General features: G+C 37.0%; 1 pseudogene; it reads left to right on the forward strand.

Moving 5' to 3' along the window:
• Positions 1–684: 684 nt before the first annotated feature.
• On the forward strand, positions 685–3854 carry LOC104454904 (annotated as a pseudogene).
• The last annotated feature ends 2557 nt before the right edge of the window (positions 3855–6411 follow it).

Consider the following 6411-nt stretch of genomic DNA (forward strand, 5'->3'; position numbering starts at 1 on the left):
TTTTAGAAATCAATTATACTTTTGTGCCAAGTTTTAGAACTTTCAATACACTTATCCAGATGAAAAAGTAAAAACTTATAGAATTTTTATGATATTTGGCCATCAAACTATTTCTCTTTTGTCTACTAATGCTGATTTCCTTTTATTAGGAGACAATAGGTTTTTTCAACTCATTTTAGAAAAAAAAAGGATTTAGTCAAAAGATGCAAAAATTTTAGGAATTGATTTTACTTTTGACAAGTTTCGGGACTTAATTGCACTTCTTAAAATTTTTAGGACTCAATTATACTTTTATGACAAGTTTTAGGACTTTCAGTGCACTTATTTGGATAAAGAAAGTCAAAAGTTATAGGATTTTCATGATATTTGGCCATCAAACTATTTCTCTTTTGTCTACTAATGCTGATTTCCTTTTATTAGCAGACAACAGGATTTATCGACTCATTTTAGAAAAAAAGATTTAGTCGAAAGATGCATAGAGATTTCTAATCTCGATGATATTTGAATGCATGGGTGGGATCCTTCGAGAAATTCTGAACAAATCCTAAGCACGAGATTCTTTTTTATGCAAATCAATAATCGCATTTCCAAGGCTATAGACTTTTTCCATGACTGGTGCTTAACAACACCACCATCTATATAAAGCGGGGTTAGCATACTAAGAGACTCGCTACAACTTTCGCAATGGCTCTTCCTGCTCTGTTCACAAGTTTCGTCCCTTCCTCAATCAGCCATAACCAACCCTCTCTCTTGTCCTTCAGACACCCTCGCTGCTCCTCCTCCTCCTTCTCCTCAGGCGCTAAATCGGTGACATGCGCCGTGACGATCGAGAATCCAAAGATCGTGAGACGGTTGGCAAATTGGAAACCTAATGTGTGGGACTACGAGTTTCTTCAGTCACTCGGAGTTGATTACATGGTAATGATCCTTTTTGGTTTGGCACAATACCCAGCCTGGCTATGTTCTATGGAAAATGTTCACATCTCGGTCCTGAACTTTGTATTCCTTTTTTTCATTGTCCCTTGAACTTGTGGGAATTCCCTATCCAATTTCTTGGTCTATGGTTCTGGCAAATTGAAGCTCATGCGCGTGTCAATGCTAGCGGAAAGTATGATGCAGAAAACTCGGTACAAGTTTTAAGTTCAAGGATCATGTTGAGAAGGGGAATAAAAAACAACACAAGTTGAGGATCGTATTATGCTTTTCCCTACTTTCTTTTTACTTTGATGAGATAGAGTCCACAACACCCAAAATGGCATAGAAACAAAAACGAAACTGTATTCTGAATTAGATATAAGGATGTATACTACTGAGTACTTTTGTATACGACCAACCACTGCCACTCTATCAAATACGACCAACATAACAATATTCCATAGAGATACCAATAAACTTGATCAAAATGGCATATTCTCAACAATGCTTACTCTGCTTATGTATTACTTTTGATTAAGATCTCATTTTTCTGAATGTTTTACGTGCCTAGGAGGATAAATATGCCGAGCAAGTCCAAAGGTTGAAGGAAGAAATCAGGGGTCTATTCAACAGGGAGATGAACCGGGTGGCCAAGCTCGAGTTCATTGATGCGGTTCAAAGACTCGGACTAGGATACCGTTTTGAGACGGAGATAAAAAATGCTCTCAGTTCCATCTATGACAACACCGGATATGCTCAGCTTTTGAACGATCTCCATGCAGTTTCCCTTGGATTCCGGTTACTCAAGACAACATGGATACAAAATACCGCAAGGTATTCGCCATATGGTTACCCTTTTGTAAATCATGTTGATGCATCAAAAGTTACCTTACCGTTCCTTTTTTTGGACATATAGATGTGTTTCAACAATTTATGAACAAGACCCGCACGTTCAATGAATCACTCAATAAGGATGTGAGGGGGCTTCTTGGTCTTTATGAAGCTTCTTTTCATGGATTGGAAGGTGAAACCATACTTGATGAAGCGAGGAACTTTGCTTCTAAGCATCTAAAGGATCTAAACATCGACAAAGTTCCCGCTATGTTAGCGAGCTACGTGAGTCATACATTAGATATGCCGATCCACTGGAGGCCAAATAGGTTGGAGGCTCGGTGGTTCATGGACATGTACGAGACACAACAAGACATGATCCCTTCCTTGCTGCGATTGGCTAAATTAGACTTCAATCTAGTGCAATCAGTCCACAAGAAAGAAGTTAGCAATATGGCAAGGTATACGCAAGCACTCTAGATATAATTACATGCAAACACCAAACCTGTAGGAGCACATTTAGATCGACTTAGTTGTTGCATGGTAAATTTCTCAAGTGGTGGGTTGAACTTGGCACGAACAAGATGACCTTCTTCAGAGACAGATTGGTGGAACACTATTTTTGGTGTTGCGCCATGGTCGATGAACCTCAATATACAGCTTACAGGGAAATGACGACGAAGCTCACTTGTATGGTGACACTTATCAATGATGTTTATGATGTATATTGGACACAGGAAGAACTCGAGCTCTTAACAAATTTTCTTGTTAGGTTAGTGTAATATGATTACTATCATCATTTTTGCTCGTAACTATTGTTGCCTAGAGAAACGATAAGCAATTAAATAGTCTCGAATGACTTAAGGGATACAACAAATTTTGATAGTTCTATGATATAAATTCTCTGATGTATTTTGAACATATCACTTTTTAAGTTAGATTTTTTTTTTCCTCTATATAATTGATTGGTCTAGGCAATTAAAGTAGTAGTAAGTACTAACCTTCATTGTTATTACTAAAAGTGTATCGGGTGCTGGTAAAATTTACAAAATGTTGAAATGTTGATATCTTATCTAGGTGGGACATCACAGAAATCGATAAGCTTCCTCCAATAATAAGGGATAGTTACATGGCCTTGTACAACATGACCAACGAAATTGGGCATTGGACGATGAGAGAGCTAGGAATTCAACACCATTCCTTACCTGCAAAAAGTGGTAATCTTGCTCAATCTTTCACCTGATAATTTCTAGCCCGTGCAAGGCAACTCACTTTTCTACTTCTGACTTTCGTAATGAAACTTCTATTTAAACATTTGAGAATTCAAAAATGTACGAAAGAAGAATGTCCCTCGGCTTTGTCATTGACACACTTTTTTTTGAATTTCAATCCTCTAGTGGGCGGATGAATGCAAGGCGTACATAAAGGAGGTCCATTGGTACAACAAGGGCATCAAACCGACACTGAAGGAGTACATGGACAATGCGGTGGATTCAATCGGAGGGCTGATTATGCTGTTGGGCAGCTACTTCCTAACCACGGACAAATTGACGGAAGAGGGGCTTGATTACGTGTCGAAAATTCCGAGTGTCATGCATTGCTCTGCCAAGATCCTTCGACTCAACAATGATCTCAGTACCTCATTGGTAAATTACTTTGACGTTTACCTTTCTCCTTTTATATAATCGCTTATGAAGAGAAAGCACATCATTGATGGATTCAAAAATACGTGCTATTCTTTTTAATATATTTTATGAGAATCCTGAGACTTATGTTTGTGAAACATCAATCTCATTCATGGTCAGTATGAATTGGCATGAGGAGACAACTTCAAGGCGCTAGAATGCTACATGAATGAAACCGGCGCCTCGGAAGAGGCCACGCGTGAGCATGTCAGGCAAATGGTGCACAAGACTTGGAAGAGGATGAACAAAGACGTGTTTGAGGACTACCCACCTTCTGGGTTTGGGCCTTTTCTCGGCGCTTGTCTGAACTTGGCACAAGCTTCTAAGTGCTTTTACCAGTACGAAGACAGACACGGCCTTCCCGACAACGAAACAAAGGACCACCTTGTGAGGGCACTATTCGACCCTGTGCCCCTCGATTAGGGTGCATATTACCAGCAGAGGTGTCGCTGTTGGCAAGAGCCTATCGGCTTACGTGTTATTATTAGCTTTTGGGTGGGTGGCTCTGGAAGCTCTAAGACTTTGAAACTATTGTAATTGAAACCTATATGATAGATGGGCGTTGTACGAGCTCCATAAAATTCGCCGGGGAACCTCATTCTATTCAGGGCTTTGAGTTGTGGTTGATATACATAATTGATAATAAAATTTGTGGTGATTAGTGATACTTAATTTTTAGTCAACGCGTCGAAAAGGTAAAAAATTCGAGATTTAGGTTTCCGATCGCGATGGAGCCCGTTTCTCACTAAAAATATCGTTTCTCATTTCTTTATTTTGTGTCGTTACTTTTAAGCAATTTCCAATTCATTTTTTAGAAAATTCGAAAAGTCAAATCGTTGACTTTCAAGTGACTTTTTGGTCAATTCTTTGATCAAAAGTTAATCCCGAGTCAAAAATCGACTTTTCACCTAATTTTCACTTTCATCAAATCAATTTTTCAAAAATCAAAGATTTGACCAAAAATCAATATTTAAAAAAAAAATCAACTAAATGGTTGACTTTTGGTCAAACCTTTGATTAAAAAATAGAAAAATAAAAAATCCATAAAAGCACTTCTTTTAGCGTCAATTTGATTTGTATAAATTTCACAAAATTTAACTTGTTTTCCAAATTTTTTGATTTTTGGTTCTAAATTGTCCAAAAATGGAATTACTTTTATTCTAGTTACAGTTAGGTGTAGTTCCTTTTACGACATTTGGTCTAGGGACTATTTTAAACCCATTTGTTCACTTGATTTTGCAAATTACCACATTGAGCCCTACGTAGAGGGCCAAAATCTATTCTTCATGATATACAAACGGATAATCGATTTTTACTCATTTTCTTAAGATAGGTTCGAATCCGAGACTAATTTTGAGAAATTCACATTAGAACTCCCCGATTTGAGGAATTTTACTCTCTTGAGTATAAGAAAATCAAGCAATTGAGTTTCAATTAGAGAAATTCAAGTTGACCCAATCAAGTCTATGGTTCAATTGTATGGACCTAGGTCCAATTTTAATATTAGATCTAAGTTTATTTTTGACAAGAGCTTGGATGCTTCAATTTAAAGTCAATTTGAATACATTAGATGATTCTACACATGGGTAATTAGTCAAATAGGTTTATTGCAACATTAATTGAATCCAATTTCAATTCATTTGCAATTTCGACCATTAAATTGCAAAATTGTTCATTTTAGCCCTTAAGGCTCAATCTAACAAACCCATAGTCTTAATTCGTTGCTTTTTACAATAATCGCTTAACTAAGTCAATAGAGGGTCCATAGGTCACATTTATAAAATTTAATTGACTTAATTGAAATGAAATTGGAAAATTTCTCCTCAAATCATGTAAATTTCCTCTTCATTTTGGTCCTTGAGAGACCAAATTCATAAGTTTTGAACCCATAAGAGCCACTAATGTGTGAACCAGCTAGAACCGCTTTGAACCGATCAAGTATCGGCAAACTAGCATGAATCGGTCTGACCAGCTGTTGATGGGGTGGGGTTGTTCGGCTTCTTGTCGGCCACCCTGGACCTCCCGCGATCGGTTTCGAGATCTTCACCATGCCAATTTCATTCCTATACCTGAATAATATTTACAGGAAAGGAAATTAGCTATCTTAGAGAATCATGAAATATTAAATAATATTCTTAATATTTAATAATATTTCTAACGATATTCTCTAACAAGGAAATCTCTAATTACCATTGAACATACTTCATCACTCCCCTCAAGTTGGAGCATCCAGCTTGCATATGATTGGTGCAACTTTCTTCAAAAGTATGTGATCAAGTGTCGTGTAAGTCAGACCTTGCACTAAACAAACCATATTTGACGAGCGCTAAAGTAACACATGCTTAGAAAGTTGACATATCTTTGTCATACAACCTTTATAGGATTGTGTGGAAACCCAACTTGAATTGCGGCAAACTAAATTGCATCATCCCACTGTGCTTATCTTTGGCTACTTGATAAAGTGTGCTTAACTCTGGCGCTCACAACTACTTGGATACTTGATGGCATCATCTCATCGAGCTCATGTTTGGCACCCAATGGGGGTATGCTTGACTCCGGTGCTCATAGCTACCTAGATATTTGACGGCAATTTTGCTCATTAATGTTGCTCGCAATTAGAAGAGACTACCGCAACGAATAACATCCATAGTAGCATTGTTGAGTGTTGATAAAATTGGGAAGTTACTGAAGATGAGATGACTAAAGATATAATAAAGGGGAAAAAATAGCTAATGTTTGATTTAATTCCTTCTTTCTTGGTAGTTTTGACGCCATGTATATATTATAGGATCTTCAGAGAGGGAGAGACAATAAGTAAAGACTACATATTTACTTAATTGGCTTAACTTTACAAGTTATTAAAGAAGGGCATTTATACCCAAACAATATGCATAAGAAAGGAAATTAGCTATATTAGAGAATCACAAAACATTCAAAAATTTCCATAATATCTAATAATATCTCTAACGATTTTCTCTAA

This window comes from Eucalyptus grandis, chromosome 1 (assembly GCF_016545825.1).
Source record: "Eucalyptus grandis isolate ANBG69807.140 chromosome 1, ASM1654582v1, whole genome shotgun sequence".
NCBI lineage: Eukaryota > Viridiplantae > Streptophyta > Magnoliopsida > Myrtales > Myrtaceae > Eucalyptus > Eucalyptus grandis.